This window comes from Micropterus salmoides, unplaced genomic scaffold (genome assembly GCF_014851395.1).
Source record: "Micropterus salmoides isolate LMB-PRFRI ecotype aquatic unplaced genomic scaffold, ASM1485139v1 Ms_hic_scaffold_14, whole genome shotgun sequence".
Lineage (NCBI taxonomy): Eukaryota > Metazoa > Chordata > Actinopteri > Centrarchiformes > Centrarchidae > Micropterus > Micropterus salmoides.
The window spans coordinates 16,928,478-16,944,177 of record NW_024040485.1 but is presented as its reverse complement, the minus strand read 5'-3'; the positions used below and the strand labels follow the sequence as shown (position 1 = coordinate 16,944,177).

General features: G+C 39.8%; 1 protein-coding gene across 1 annotated transcript in view; it reads right to left on the bottom strand.

The window, feature by feature from the left end:
• Positions 1-15,700, bottom strand: part of tnr (tenascin R (restrictin, janusin)) — a 208,595-nt gene that overhangs the window by 141,838 nt on the left and 51,057 nt on the right. The window lies entirely within an intron of this gene.

Below are 15,700 nucleotides of genomic sequence, written 5' to 3'. Positions count from 1 at the left end.
GGTGTTTAAGGGAGAGCGGGGTACCGATTGTCAAAAGTGACATCATTCAGCTGCATTATTCTCTACAGTATAACAGCATATATTTAATGCTAGCCAGTAATGGGCAGTTTAAATTAGATTAGGATGGAAAGAAACATGTTAACATTTAGAAAAGACAATGGTGACTCAGGACATTTAGTCTAGGGCTCCAAACTAACTTTTTCACCACCTTCCCTAAACACACTAGGTGGAGTGCTGACATCGTTTCCACTCCAACCACGCTGATGAGGATGCCTGCAGATGTCCACAGACATTTTTTGTATATTAGCCTCGTGGGTGCAGGTGTCAGCCGAAGTCGATTATCTCAAAATATCCGGCACGATTAATCGGCCAACAGATTACTTGGCCTATCACTGTTTTAATATTCAACCTACTGACAGCAACAGGAACAATGCATTGATAAAAGCTTGTAGTCGTGATCTTATGTTTCAATATTCTGCCCCTGTTGCTCAACTCAAAATTCTGGTGAAGTGGTGTATTTATTTTTTTAAGGTAACGCATTGTAATGTCGTCGAACTGACCGTTGTTCAAGTCCAATAATCTTACTGAGCGTCTTTCTTCAGTCAAGGCATTCTGTAACTGATACATACAGTATATATATAATAAAAATGTTGAAGGATATGATGAAGCATTTTAAACGTATTTCACTGTGACAAACACTTTCACTCTAAAGTAAGACTGTCCTGTGTGACAACATTGCCAGCTCGAACTGTACACAAACATGCGTCAATTAGCATTTATAATGGCTTTGAAGGACACTAAAATTACTCTAATTTTACACTTGAGACATGAGCCAGCACTTGATACAGATCCTTGATAGAGCCAGTGGATGCAGGCGTGTGTGTGTGTAGGAGCTAGTAATACACGACATGACCCTTCCTGTTGCACAAAGCACTCGTCTTATGAGCTCCTCTCATGATCCTAATTAGGCTGCCGTATTGTTCCAGCACTCAGCCTTACAATCAGTTCTCCAATTCAAGTGTTAATTAAACATAGGTTTCAAATGCACCTTTGTCATATATTGTATGTCGGCATGTACATAAGCGCACACTGTAGCTGTTATCAACCCCCCTGAGTGCTTTCAACCATCACACTTACATACCGTGGGTGTGATGGTTTAAATTGACGTCTTCACCTTGGCCATCTCTTATCAAAGGTAAAAACGTAAAAAAGCTGCAACTTAAACGAATATTCACAAGGACAGACAGTGAGGGAGAGACACACTCCATGGTGCTTTGGGAGAGTCTGATTTTATATTATTATATCTAGGTCAGCTAGATGACATGTATTTTAGCTTAATGCTGTGGCAATATTCAGAGGGGTTTTTAAGAAATGAATACAGGTTACAATTGCAAATAACAGGCTTCATAGTACAAAAAAACACCAAAGAAAATCAAGGCAGAACAGAAGGAGTTCCATATTGAGCAAATCTGATTCCCCCAACTGTATAACATCACCAGAAGACAGGTAGGCGAGCAAGTCCAAGAAAGAAAAGGGAAAGATGCTGAAAAGGAGCCAAAGTTGAGGAGACTGGGACCGGTTGTTTAGGATAAACACACAGTTTTTGAGACTTCTTGCTGCACAAAGGTGTGTGGTTGAGTGACAGCTCACATTTTAAGAGTTGAAAAAAGCCAACCAGTTTACTCTGCTGAAAATGAGAATGTGGAAAACAACCAAGGCTAACGCAATCAGTGAGATGAAACCAAAGAATCCGTCTGAGGCAAGGAAGATAAAAGAAGATAAATTGTGAAGACGTAGATCTAGTTTCTGTTTAATGGCATAAAGAGGTCTATACAGCTAAAAGCGAAAGTTATGCGGTACTGGTTTCATTTACATATCATTTTTTTAAATGGTGGGAATTTTATTTTATTTTTTAAGGATTTATCAGGCTATTGTTCTGCTGCATTCAATATGGCACCATGCCCAGCAAATCTGTTAGTGAATGTCCCCGTCTCTTTGTTTAGTTTAGTTACAAAAGATAAAGACAAGCCTCTGAAATGACTCAGGGACACAATGACATAAATAAGGGAATTTACAGATGGTGATTATAAATTATAAATTCCATTACACACAGAGAGAGGGGGGAATTTGTGACAGTGCTGGTATACATCCAGTCACATCTGCTGCTACAGCAGACACAGTACCTTCAGTGAGAGAGAGTAAGGTGGTGTGTGTGGTGTGGTGGGGTATTATTTTCACAGCTTTCAGTTCATCACTCATTCGTTCCGGGGACATCCAACAGCTTGCAGGAGAGAGTGACAGGACAAGAAAAGGAGATGAGTGAAGCACAAGAGGGAGTGGGAAGAGACAAAGACAAAAATCTAAAGATAAAAAGAAGAGAGGGTGGCTGGTGATTGACCATCCCAGTCCCTGAAAACAGAAAAACACAGTGACATGCCTGTGCCCAGAATCATATGACGGCCCTCATTTGGCTTCTCACTACCATAAAAATCTGGCACTGTGAGTAGACAGCAGCTGCTGCATGTGCCACACTTTAAACATGTACTCTCTGTGTTTGATAGCTGCCAACATCGCTGCAAAGCATGGCCGTGCACACCCACACAAGCACATAGTCAGTCACTACCGTATGTGCAAGAAGGGACAAGAAGCTACTGAATTAAAGGCTCATTTACTCTTATAACTTGTGACATTGTATTGATCCAAGTCTGTGGCAAAATACAAAGTTCTGATCCATCACTCAAAGATCTGGGTCTTAATGTTGAGAAAATTAATAGTTTTTATACCATGAGTACAACTGGTAACAGCGGGAAGGTGAGAATTTATTTTTACAGTTAATGCAAGAGCACATAAACATGCATGAAAAACTTCATTCAAACCATTTTGGTAGATATGTTTGAAATCACTTAAATATCCAATTTGCATTTAATTATGTAAAAGTTATATTCAATTCATTTTATCATAATTACTCATCATCCTCTGAGGGGAAACATGGGCTGACACTGTACTAGCTTCAGTGAGAAATGTTACTAAAGTTTACTTTCTCTGGTGGATGAACTCATTCCTGTCGTTATCCTGATCATTCACACAGAAGTGCACACAGTGATGGGATTGCCACTTTTGAAAGGAAATTGATTTTAAGCGATACAATTTTTGAATCAAACGGCAAGTCATGAGTATATTAATTTTTTTCTCAGAAATAAGCCTAAGTAGTGCACCCTGTTCGGCAAGGTGCTCCAGCCAAATACAGTGGGATGTGTTAGACGATAAGCAGTTGATTATGCTGCAGATCAGCCACTTAAAAGGAGAAACTAAAGAAGTTTGCACTTGAAGTTTTGCAATGGAGTGTTTAAATGATTTGGCATGATTTAAAATCCTCTAAATACCAATAAATTCCCATATTTTCTTAATTCTAAAGGGGAAGAAAACTAAATAACAAGACCAATAGGCTCAGTATTTCAGGTGCTTTTATTTTCATTTTTTCATCTTCCCCCTCCCCTTCTTACTAAAGTGGCATAGTGCAGCTGAAATGTCACAGGAGCTGAAAATATTGCACTATGCATATTTCCCTGGCCAGCTCCAGACCTTCTGTCAGACGACAAACATTTCAGCTATTTGTCCTCATTACAGAATGGCCTCCGACTGCTCACCTTAATTCCCCCGCCCGTCCCTCAAGGGGCTCTTTTCCACCCTTGCCTAGCATGAGTCATTTTTACGACGGCCACTCTGGCCCCCACCGGCCCGGACCGCCTACGCTTTAAACCCAGCTAGGCGAGTAAATCTGCCAGCTTTAATTAAAATAGCTTCTTTTGTAGCATTTCTCTCCCTCCGTCCTCTTGTCCCTGATGACATAATGGTGCTGGGAACTTCCCTTTGCAGCGCTGACTCAAAAGGACTGACCCTTGGAAAAATGGAGGTGTGTCGCACTATTTTATGATGAGTTAGCAAGAAATAAGCCACATCTCATCCTATCTCCTCATGTTCATGCTTTGACCTGGTTTCCTGGGTGAAGAGATTATTGTGAAGGTTGTGGGTAGAAGATGCGCTGATTAGAAAGAAATAATTAAAAAAATATGTGACAACAATCAATGAGCAGAAAACTTCTATCATGGTTTGATTTGACTGGGGCACTTTTAAAGTAGAATACGTTTCTTAGTGTGTGGGGTGACAAGTAAGGACTTTGTTGTCTTTCAAGGTCAGCCTTTCTTGGGGAAATAACGATTTGTGAAGCTGAATCAATGAGGCTCATTCAAGCCGTTTTCCTACAATATTGTTCAGGGACTAACTTTGGTGCCATTGATTAGCTGATTTATGGCTTGCATCTGTTCAGCCCTCACAGTTAATCTAGAGCCGCTCATTACAGGAGAACGATGGAGAGGAGAAGAGAGAAGAGAACAGAAGAGAACAGAAGAGAGAAGAACATACAGTATGTCTCAAACTGATTTGTGAAAAGGCTATAGGCGCCAAGCGAGCAACCTACTTTATGATGAATGGGGCGCCAACACTACTCACAGTTTTTTTCATAGATCCATTTCTTAAACTATTACTGAAATAAACATAAACAAAATAAACAATTTTTTGGCCACTGCCTGAACATACTCTCGTCGTATCTTTTTCTCTCTTCTGCTTCATTCCTATTTTCCATCCTTTTCTTTCTTCCACTCTTAAAACAGGCACTAGCCGCACTAATACAACACCCTCCCTCTTCTTCTGTCTTTTCTTCCACTCCCCTATTTCCTCTCCTTTCTTATCTGCACCCCTGAAGGGTTTGTCTGTCTCTTAACCAGCTGAAGCAAGGCTTCCGCTGGTCTGCGCCTGGCCCCTATTATCAGAGCATGACAAGGAGCTGCAGTGTCAACTTGTCAGTCTAATAAACATCCTTTATGGCACCCGCCTGGGTGTGTTTGGAAGGGAGTCAGCCAGCCACCAAGCAGTGGACCATTGATTTCATGGATGGCGCACAGTGCTTACACTTTCACTCGTCTATTATGCAGTGGACAGGCTGCAATTGTTTTGCCATGCACAGCCATACTTATGCCACTCATACTCCTGGAGGCTTTCTGTTTAGTTTGAGACATGGTTATAGTTAGAAAGGAGGAAAGCGCACGCGCTCGCGCGAGAGAGAGAGAATTAAAGAGGTCTCCCACCCAGGTCAAGTATGGCAGAACTCTGTGCCCCAGTACATTTAATCACATACAGCTTTTTCAGACCTTTACACAAGACTTTCTGTAACCTTTGTTTTGAGGTTAAGGTCAATAAGGCTTTCATATTTTCTTTTTCTCCCCAATCCAATTCTTTCTTCTGGAAAGGTGAGAGGGGGTCACGCAGCAGTTGAATAAGCCATTCAATCACTTACAACAGTGATCACGCTTTTTTTTTGGCTTCCCTCCTGCGGCACTTCATAGTAGCTGACAACGTTAACTGCTCCAGGACCAAACTGAGAGCGAATAAAAGGATGGGAGAAAGAAGAGAGAAACATGGAAGAGGAGAGAATAACTGGATCACTAGTTCAGCACCATGGACAGCAACATTTCTTGACTACCAGGCGAAGAGCAGAATTGGAGCCAGGGACACAAAATTTAAAATGTGCCTCTTTAACCTTTGTCCACTAGTATGTAATAAATATTCATAACAGGTGGGCAGGCAGATATGTCATCTTAGCAAGCATGCAGCGTAGGCTTGGACTGAAAGTTCATTAATATCAAACACAGATGTGGAAAACGATAAAATATTCATTTAATACTTCACAAAGCATGGAACAGACGTGCTGTTTTGTTTTTGTCAGTTTCCAACGTTTATACTGTCATAGATGTGAAATCCTTTGTAAAGGCTTTGGCCTTTTTTTCTGTTATTGCTTTTGACAATTAAAAAAGTCTCTCAGCTCAAAACATAACTTGGTCATCCCGGGTGTAACAAAACTACATAAACAAAAGATATTTTATATAATGTTTATTATATCTCCAAGATAGTTTAATAAATGCAACCTGTGAAGAAAGGCTATTAGAAGCAGGGTAAGCTACTTAGTATTTTCAACAACCTCACAGGAACAAGCGAGCGGAGGTCAGATTCAGTGTAATGCAGCTTTGATTGTATTTGCTGTCTTTTGAAGTGGCCGCCTGTCACAATACAATGTGATCAGCAATGATGGGGAAAAAAACATTATAGAGCTTTGTGAAATAATGGCAGTAAGGCAGGCAAACCTGCCAACCCGTAAAACTGTCAGAGCGACCTTCACTTACCCTCAGTATTGATGATCCAATCATATAGAGAATATGAATTAGTACCTTCAGGGATTCCTCAAAATGGGGCATAATTCTTGGTTATGTCTAAAGAAAGAGGAATAAATTATGTTGTGACTTTATGACTTCGCCCAGAGAGCTGGAGAAGATGAATTTCAAAAACATGTTTTCCTTCACTCCTCCCAACTGAGATGTTGTGGTCAGAATAGTGATTAGAACATCGACTTGACCAACTACAAACACTCAACACATTAAAAGCAAATATGTTTTGTCTGTCTGTAGAAAGAACATTTCAGAATATAAATTTTGATGTTGAATTGCTGGTCAGCGTCTCAAGCATTCATCTTGTATATCCAGGGCTCTGCTTTAAATTTGGGCTCTCCTGAGAAAGCATTACACCATATTTCACAGCCGCTTTTCAGCACTGGGACCCCTGAATCATCCTGGCTCACATCCTTAAATGCACCGTGTTGAACCTGATGAAGTCGTTATTCGACATATTTGTTGGTCCAAAATCTGACAGAAAAGTTAATTGCCACTTTCTTAAAATATACCTTATTTTTTAAGTAATTTTAATTAAATGACTGGCCACATTTTAAAATGTTTGGCACACTTAAACACATTGAATTCAGAATAAAAAAAAAAACAGATCATAAAGTGAGTTTTCATCCACCTATTCTTATGTGCAAAAGAGTAAGGATTTAGGATTTGACTCTTTTCATGGCGGAAACGTGTATTCATTAGCATTTTATTTTTTCTAAAAATTTAGTTAAAATTTGTGCAAAATTTGGATTTCACTGTGAAGTCGTTTCACATTTGATCATCTGTCATACATTGTATGAAAGCTTTATAAAAACACTGCCAGTGGCTCTGTTCTCGCTCCCTCTTTGTATGCTTTTTATTCACCGTCTTTAGATGTTCCCACTATAAATAGATGTCAGTGTCCATTACTGTTTCTGGACTCATAAAAGACCCTGTTGTAATGTAAGCCCATCAGCATCTCTGCTTTCAGACACTGGATGTACCCTGCAAACTATAATATTTTACTATTATATTATTTTGAGTTTCCTGTGTAGAGTCTCCATAACAAATGAAGAAATGCAACTAAATAGTGGGCAGTAATGTACAATAAGCACTTTGTATTTAATGGGGTAAAACACCACCATTATGTTACATCTGTTATTTGTATTTTCAGTTCATCACAAAATACCAGAACCAAAGTTTTATCAAGGTTTCTTACTAAATGTTTTTATACCACAACCCATCAAATGGTTAATGCCGTTGATCGATTAATTTCCTATGTACAAAAAAGGGTACTTGTACTAAACAAACTGATGAACGTCATTGTAGGGTTAACCCTGAATTTAAAAAAGACAACTCTCCAAAATCTAGACCATGTGTTTCGTTGGTGTATCTTGGATTTTCAATGCTACATTTAAACAATCATTGGAATTTAACACCTTTTAAATAGTTTCAGAAATTGTACAAGAGAATAGGTTTAGCTTTATTTTATAGCATTATAAAGGGACAGCAAGCGATGAGCCTGCATGGCAGAGTGCGACTCAAAACAGTTTGATTCATCTCCTGCACAAAGGGGATCTCTTATGACTCATATAATGAGCTTTGATTCTCTAATATAAAAGAAAAGATCTGGCCATTACAACAATGGATTTACATTAGTGAGAAAAAGGAAAAAGCTGAAATTGAAACTCTGAAAGGCTTTTTCAGAACATGTCGATGCATTATCTATCATTATAAGGCACATGGACTGAATATGAAGAGGTAAACACGTAAAGTCAGAAATGACGTACATTACCTGTCACGACAAATATGGGAGAAGTAAGAAAATTGCACACAAATAATCATCATATAAATGTCTTGTGTGCAGAAAATTTGTATTTTGAAAGTGTTGTCAGAGTTGGCATTTGAGTGTGACAGTTTGGTAATCACAGTGAGGAGGAAGCAGGATATTAGATTCAACTTAAATGTATAATAAATGACATATTTATCTATCAAGAGGGTAAGCAACCTTCTCATGCCTGAAAAGCATGTGTAACACACACACACTAACACACACACATACTGTACACGCACACTGTGCCACTGAGCCTGCCATGAGTGCAGAGGTGCTTGCTCGCTCATCAAAAAGAATGAAAAAGCACATCACATCACCCGAATACTAGACTAGATTCGATGCTTTCTACCAGATATACTGCTGCAAGGCAAGAACTGAAGAGTTGTCTGCGTCTCAAAATCTGTGTCTTGTGATTTCCATGTCTCATCCCAAAATCCAGATGATACCACTTTTTTATTTTTCTTTACACTTCTCTGTGCTGCACTGATCCTCCACACCGACATGTCAAGTCACAGCCCATAATCTCGTCTTGCCTGGTTGCCCTCTTTGGTCAGATAACCAACTGAACAATAAAATGTCTAAAAATCAGTTTTTGGGTTCTTGATAAGCGTTAAGCTCGGAAATAAAAAAGATTGTCTATAGACATACAGATTTGCGTTGTTCTGTATAATACCATCAACATCCTTATCAAAATGATTTTGATAAATTAATAAATTATGGTAAATTAAAAGGACTACTAAAAAGAGACTAAAGTTCTTTATTTTTAAAGTGTAAACATTTAAAGGTAAACAGCCACTTTGACTGACACAAAAATGTTCATTAATCCATTTAGTATTGGAAATAACAACCATAAAAGGCATAACAAGCCCAAAGGATGCACACATTCAGTCATTGTGATTTATTAAGTTGCGAGTTAAATTTTGACTACAATCAAAGTGACACTGACAGTGACTAATTCTTCTTATTGGGTTACACATTTTGACTGACAGGCAGGCAATCTGTCAGGTACGTGTTTAGAGATGTTGGTGTTCCCTTATATAAACGCTGAGTCATCACTGACCAGCAATCTGTCATCCTGTCAGTTGTTAAAAAAGAGATCCCAGATGTATATTTGCTTTAAATTTACAAAGGATTGATGAACGGCTCTTTTGACATTGTTAAACTAGAGTTTCATTGATCCGAAGTGATTGATTTATTGATCAGCAGGATGATTAATGAGCATAAGGGTTTAATCAGGATAAAATTAATTTCGGTCCCTTTGAAGACAAAGTTATAAATACTGTGAAACATTGCCCAATATCCTAGAACTTTATGAGAAGTTTTCTTCTGTGAGCACATAATATTCGAACTATGCTAATAAATCCCTGAGTTACTGAAGACAGAACTTAAAAGGTACCATCGCTTGTAGCGAGTTTGTGCAATCCATCACTTTGTCAGAAAAAGTGGCAAGATGCCACTTTAATCAAAGGCTGGATATTTCATTTTGGAGCCATACGGTTCATTTCCTGTGCCCTCCGAGGCCAAACATTAAAAGACCAAATCCTGAAGCTTTTCCATTGACAGTGATTAAGAGGCCATTGTTGTTTACATGCCAACAGCAGGTCAATTTTATGGCCAATATGGACAAATATTTTGAATCTGAGTGTAAACACAGCAAAACACAGCTAAATTCACTGTCAAAGAGCTTCCGAGTTTTGGCAAATTTGTTGGTACAAGGACATTCAGGTCACAAAATAGGACCCAATTCATCCATTATGACTGCCATGCTCTCACATGATTCACACATTATTCAAAAGCCCCATTAAATCACCCACATGTGTCTGGCCTAAACCTCCCACCAAAAAAGACGAGAGGAAACATTGCAGGGCAACACGAATTCTGGCCACATGTGGATCGTCTGAGAGCAACACAAGATCAATGAGAGTGCTTTTTCTTTTACCAGCAGGGCTGTCCTCCAGCCAGAGGAAGAAATGATCTATGTAGATCTCATTAGCCCCCTATGATGACAGACGTACGACCAAATGATTAATGGCCAGCTGGAGAAACAGAGGAATTATTGACGTGACCTTTAGGGATGCCTCTGTTCAGGAGTGAACAGACCCACATGTCTTCCACTGAAATGATCCACTTTGACATTTCCATCTTTTTCTCTTTTGTCCCCCCCAGTCTATCTCCCTTTCTCTCTCTCTCTCTCTCTCTCTCTCTCTCTCTCTCTCTCTCTCTCCCTCTGTCTTGAAAGCAGTCCAGGAAACTTAGAAGACATTATTGTCCGCCCTGGTTGTATTTCTGAATTTGAAGAATATGCAGTGAAATTGTTCAGAGAGTTCTGACATTCTGTGCAGGAATTTATATTATTCTGTCCATATTACAGTATCCTGTCTGTATTCTGTATTCATAATGTCTATAAAAGTGTTAAATTCACCTTTAATGAAACTGCGGTTGAATAGTCATCTGCCAGTTGGATTTTATGGACACATCCTTTGAGGGGGGGAAAAGTGAAAGTCAATAACGGTAGACAGTGTCATCTTAGATGATGAGGTTTTAATGATGGGGAGCAATCCAGTCACCTTTCCTCTACCCCCAGAGATAAAGGACCACCGACGGTGAGCAGGAGCGTTGAAGGAATTAATTCAACATTTTGTGTGTGTGTGCATGTGAGTGTGGTTAAAGCAGTGAAGTGCGGGAAGGTGATGTAGATAAGAGGCCAAAATGAAAAGAAAGGAGAGGTGTGTGAGGAGGAAAAACGGGAGAAAGACGATCTGATTTCTTTTCTGTATATTTCCATTATGCAGGAAAAGAAACGGTTGTACCATTTGAATAGTGCAAGGAGCAGTGAGGGAGGGATAATGAAAACTAGGAAGTGGAGAGGGTAAGGAAAAGTGGAAGGAGAAAGGTGGAGGAGAAGGGTGAAAAACGAAAGTAGAGGAAAATGGCATGCATGCAGGGGAGGAAAGAGACAGATGGAGGATAGAAGGGCCAAAAGATCAGCAATGATGAAGATGAGAAAATGGCAAGCAGCATTAATGAAGGAGGAGTGCAGGGTGGGAATGTTCGCCGTCACATGCCCTCGCAATTAATTGGTTTCAATGAACACAGATGTTTACATTTTGCCTTCGGCCCATGCTTACCCCCCCACTTTCTTTGCCTACTGTGGCGGTCCAGATCATAATCGATCCAGTGAGCTGCTGCCCGATTAATCTAGCTCACTCTGAACATCCTGACCCACCAGCTTCAAATGGAAGGACTCAAGAGCACCAGGGTCATTGATTTGACTTCCTCCCTAGGAGGTGCATAAAGTATTTTTAACAAGTAAATGTGCAAAACACACATACAGAGACAAATAAACAAACTAACTTTTTCTAGTTTTCATTAATGCAAAAATATGCCTCGTGTTGAATTTATTTTTTAAATATACTGTATGTGCATCAGATATCTGAAACAATATTAAAATTGCGGTGTACACTTGCAAATTACCAGCAGCTTACCATTTTAAGGTTAAGATGCTGCTGAATATAAAAGGCTGTTTTTGCACTTTACTTCAAACAGTTTGAAGCTTTGTCTTTATTAATATTTAGCCGTGCTCTCATGCAGCACCACTCACATGAGCAAATGTCAAGGTTACGGGGAAAAGGTCTTGGACAAGCAGATTATAGGAAGAGCATATCAAGGGTTTGGATCAAAATTTGCTCCACTTCTCAGTACAGCCGGTTAAAAAAGGTATAATATAGTGAAAGAAAGGACAGCAGTACAGTCTCCACACCTCAGCAGGAACATTGTCCAGAATCTAAACCAGCCACAGAGAATAATTCAAACTAAATATCTAATCAGAAAAAATTGTTAAGTATGCTGCATGTGAAGAACAGGCTCTCGCTCAGGCCAGCTCAGAAGATTTTAAAGACCATCCTATTTTAAATGCAGACTTAATGGGGGGAAGTCATGATGAGACTGTGAATGTACTGATTTCAGAGTTATACGATACATTATTTACTCAACAACATGGACTATGATATTACAGTAAGCTGAAATCACTCTTCTAAAATCCAATACACAATGAGCAAGTGAGTGCATCAATTTAAAGGAAGCAAACTTGGGGGATGTTTTAGACCATTAATTTCAAATTGAGTATACTTTTCTTTGCTGTTAACATTTTTCAAAGCTTAAGATTCCTACCTCCTAGGCAGCCAATGATTTTTTTTTTCATTTCAGTATGTTCTGCAACTGGCTTGAAACTGGTTTCAGAAACCTACATCCATCGCAGCACACCTTTTTCTGCCTTTATTTTTTGGACAAAGTTTTGTCACGCAGCTGCCAGTAAGGATAAAATTCTCCTTGGTGACGCATTCAAGGGCAATTCAAAAAAAGCGCTGCATTAACCTCTGGTTTGTTAAAGAGGTGGTATTATGCTTTTTGGCTTTTCCCCTCTCCTTTATTGAGTTATATATCTTTTTTGTGCATGTAACAGGTTTGCAAAGTGAAAAAGCCAAAAGTCCAGCGCAAAGGGAGTTCCCATCTCCCACAGAAAGCTCTGCTCTGAACTACTTCAAAACAGCTCGTTTGTAGTCCAGCCCTTCACTTCCTTTACTTGTGACGTCACAATGAAAACGCGTCATAAAGCTTGCCAAGCGGCTAGCGGGGGTCAGCCACACCCTCAAACCAAGCTAGTCTGAGCGGAGCCCCTTTGGCTCGACTGGCCTTTGTTTGGTTTTCCATTGTAGAAATGTTGTACCTGTAGCTGCTTCCAGGTACTTTTTTTCTATCACCTCACCTCCATCAAGGTTCCAAGCGAGCTGAGGGATACTAAAATGTAACGTGAAAACACAACAGACTGCTGATTGGTCAGAGAGAATATTCACTGCATCATCATTGCATGCGCCAACAACAGAAAGTTGTTCAGCTGTGTAGATTTCGAATATTGACAGTTTTACGAGAAGTGAACCAAAATGTGGTTGAATATTTTCAGAGTTGAGGAGCTCCGCAAGTGGCTGCAGGGGAAGCGTGTGAGGCCAGCCAGCCGCCCGCTCACAGAGCCCTCTGCTCCCGCCGTCACACAGACCGCTGCAGCAACAACGACAGAGGAAAACACAGCTGGAAGGTTTTCATACCGCTTATCTGTCTTTACATTCTGAGTAATGTTGAAACGTTTTAACTTAAAAAAGAGAAAGCTGTGAGGGTTGCTGGTGTGTGTGTCGCATTGAACATTACGTCACGGCAGTTGTGTGTAGCGTCGCTATGACGATAAGCTACGTACTATCTCTGGGTACTACCTGCAACGGAAAACAGAGCAGGGCCAAGTAGAGTCGAGTCTATTGATTTGCGCTATGGTCGCATTTTTCGGCAAGGCAGCATAGATCGTCAGAACAGTTCAATGTTTAGTCCTGATGGTAAGATGTGGAACAATGATGTTGTGTGGTTGTGGACTTAGTAACTTATACCATCTGCTAGGTTACGGTCTCAGTCTGAAGCGGCGTTGACTCGGATCACACTACCTTGTTTCTTACGACCCTCCCCTCTCTGCTTCTGATTGGCTAATCGTTTTTGGAATTAGAATTCATCAAAAGGATACCATGAATTCAAATGAGCTGTTGAGCAGATGATTCTCAGTTAATGGTCTTAAACATGCAAAACCATAGAAAGAGTAAATAGATGCTAAATCAAATATTGGAAAACTGAATGTCAAGTTATCCATGTTGACTAAATCTAAACAGCTAGATACATATAGAGTGATTTTCTGTGAATAATGCATTCTCACAGTCAAATATTTCAGTTTCCAAAAAGGACAATAATCATAGCTTTTGCCAGGATGTACCCTGATTTATCATAAGGCTGTAAACCTTATTTGAAGTGTATTTTTATTAAGCTATTCACATGTCCAGTCTCCCAGTGGCCATCGTCCTTATTGACAAGCGATACAGGAGTGATATGTCTTACCCTTCAATATAATGGGAGGCCTGGGGCTTACTGGTGTGCTCTGCCGGCTCGGACACGCACCATAATATTTCTGGTGTCGTGAAATTGAGTTTAGGTTCCAGCTGTGTCGTATAACATCTCTGTCTTTCCATCCGTCTTCTTTCTCTCTCTTTCATTTGCCATTAAATAGAGATGCCACAGAAGCAATACTACAACAAAGCATGGAGGGCTTGGTTTCCTCTGCTCAAGCCTGAAGAGTGCAGCTTGATGCAACGAGGGCTTTCATTTTCGAAAGTGCAAGTGTTACTGTAGATACGCTGTCAGGCCTTTGAAAAGAGCCGAGATAAATTCAGTACTGTTGGTTAGTTGTGTGCTCCCAGTAGTCTTTAATCAAAGCCTCACTGTATTTCAACACATCTTTGAGATGTTTTTTTTTATATTCCTTTTATACTTTTGTTCACATTTGTTATGGGTCACAAACAACGCAGTTTCCTCTGGAGGTTAAGGGTTTTGTGAGATCTCTTGCCAATGACCGCTACCCAGTGAGAATAAAGTCATATAAGGTGAGAAGTGCAACAGAAAGATCCCTCCTCCACAAAATCCAATATCCAGGGAAGGAAATGCAAGCATTTCAAAAACACAAACAAAACAGATAAGTTGATGCCTTCATCTGAAGGCATCAACTTATCTGTTGATGAAACAAACAACAAACAAACAACAACTTTCAAAGAGAATTACTCACCTAAAGGGATGCTGTATAAACATGTCCATTAAGAATTCCATGCTAAGCAAGGTAAGTCAGGCTTCAATGTGTTTGGTTAAAACAAGGAATACTGTTTCAAATTGCTGCTAACAATGTCAAATTAACCTCTGTGATGAATACATTGCATTTCCTGTGGCTGCTTCACAATAAAAATTAACCCTTTGGTTAAAGGCTGTCAGTGGTTACATGCTGTTGATGGGAAGCGGCAGCATCACATGTTTGGCTTGCATTTACTAACAGCTCTGACATGGATGTAGAAGAGCAACTACTAAACAGAGAGGCTTCTATCAGTGAGATAAAAAGGATGCACCATTTCCTGTGAATCCAATGCGGAAATGGCGGTCTTCACCAGTAACACTAAAAAGCAATTGAAAGATTTTTAAAAACAATGTTTAGACACTGAATGGATATTTCCGGGAAAAAGGTGGTTTGATACAATGAAATCCGATTGGATTATTAATTTACATGAGGTTGCCTTCTCAATAATCTATGTCACAACTGAAGAAATCTGATTATGTAAATTAATGTAGCCATTAATGTCCATTCATTGCTCTACTCACTATGACAAACACCACATAAGGAAGTAGACATTTGGTCGATGGAGCTGATATATGGCTCATCTTGCCTCCCTGAAAGGTCAGACCTCTTATTATTTACAACATCGGATCTTTGTCATGGCTCAGTGACACTGACCTTGCATGGGCCCCATGTCCCTCTGTCCGTCTGTAACATGAAGCGTATGGGTCTTCATTCATCTATACACCTCAGCTTCACATATATAAACACATACACGCACACACAGATACACACTGAAAACACAGTAGTAGTCTGAGGCCACTGCAGTGACCTTGGTCTAGATTAACAATGGTCCTGGAGGAACAGACCTCATTTATAAATCCTCAGAGAGATCCACACTGTATTTTTGTTATTCTTCATGAA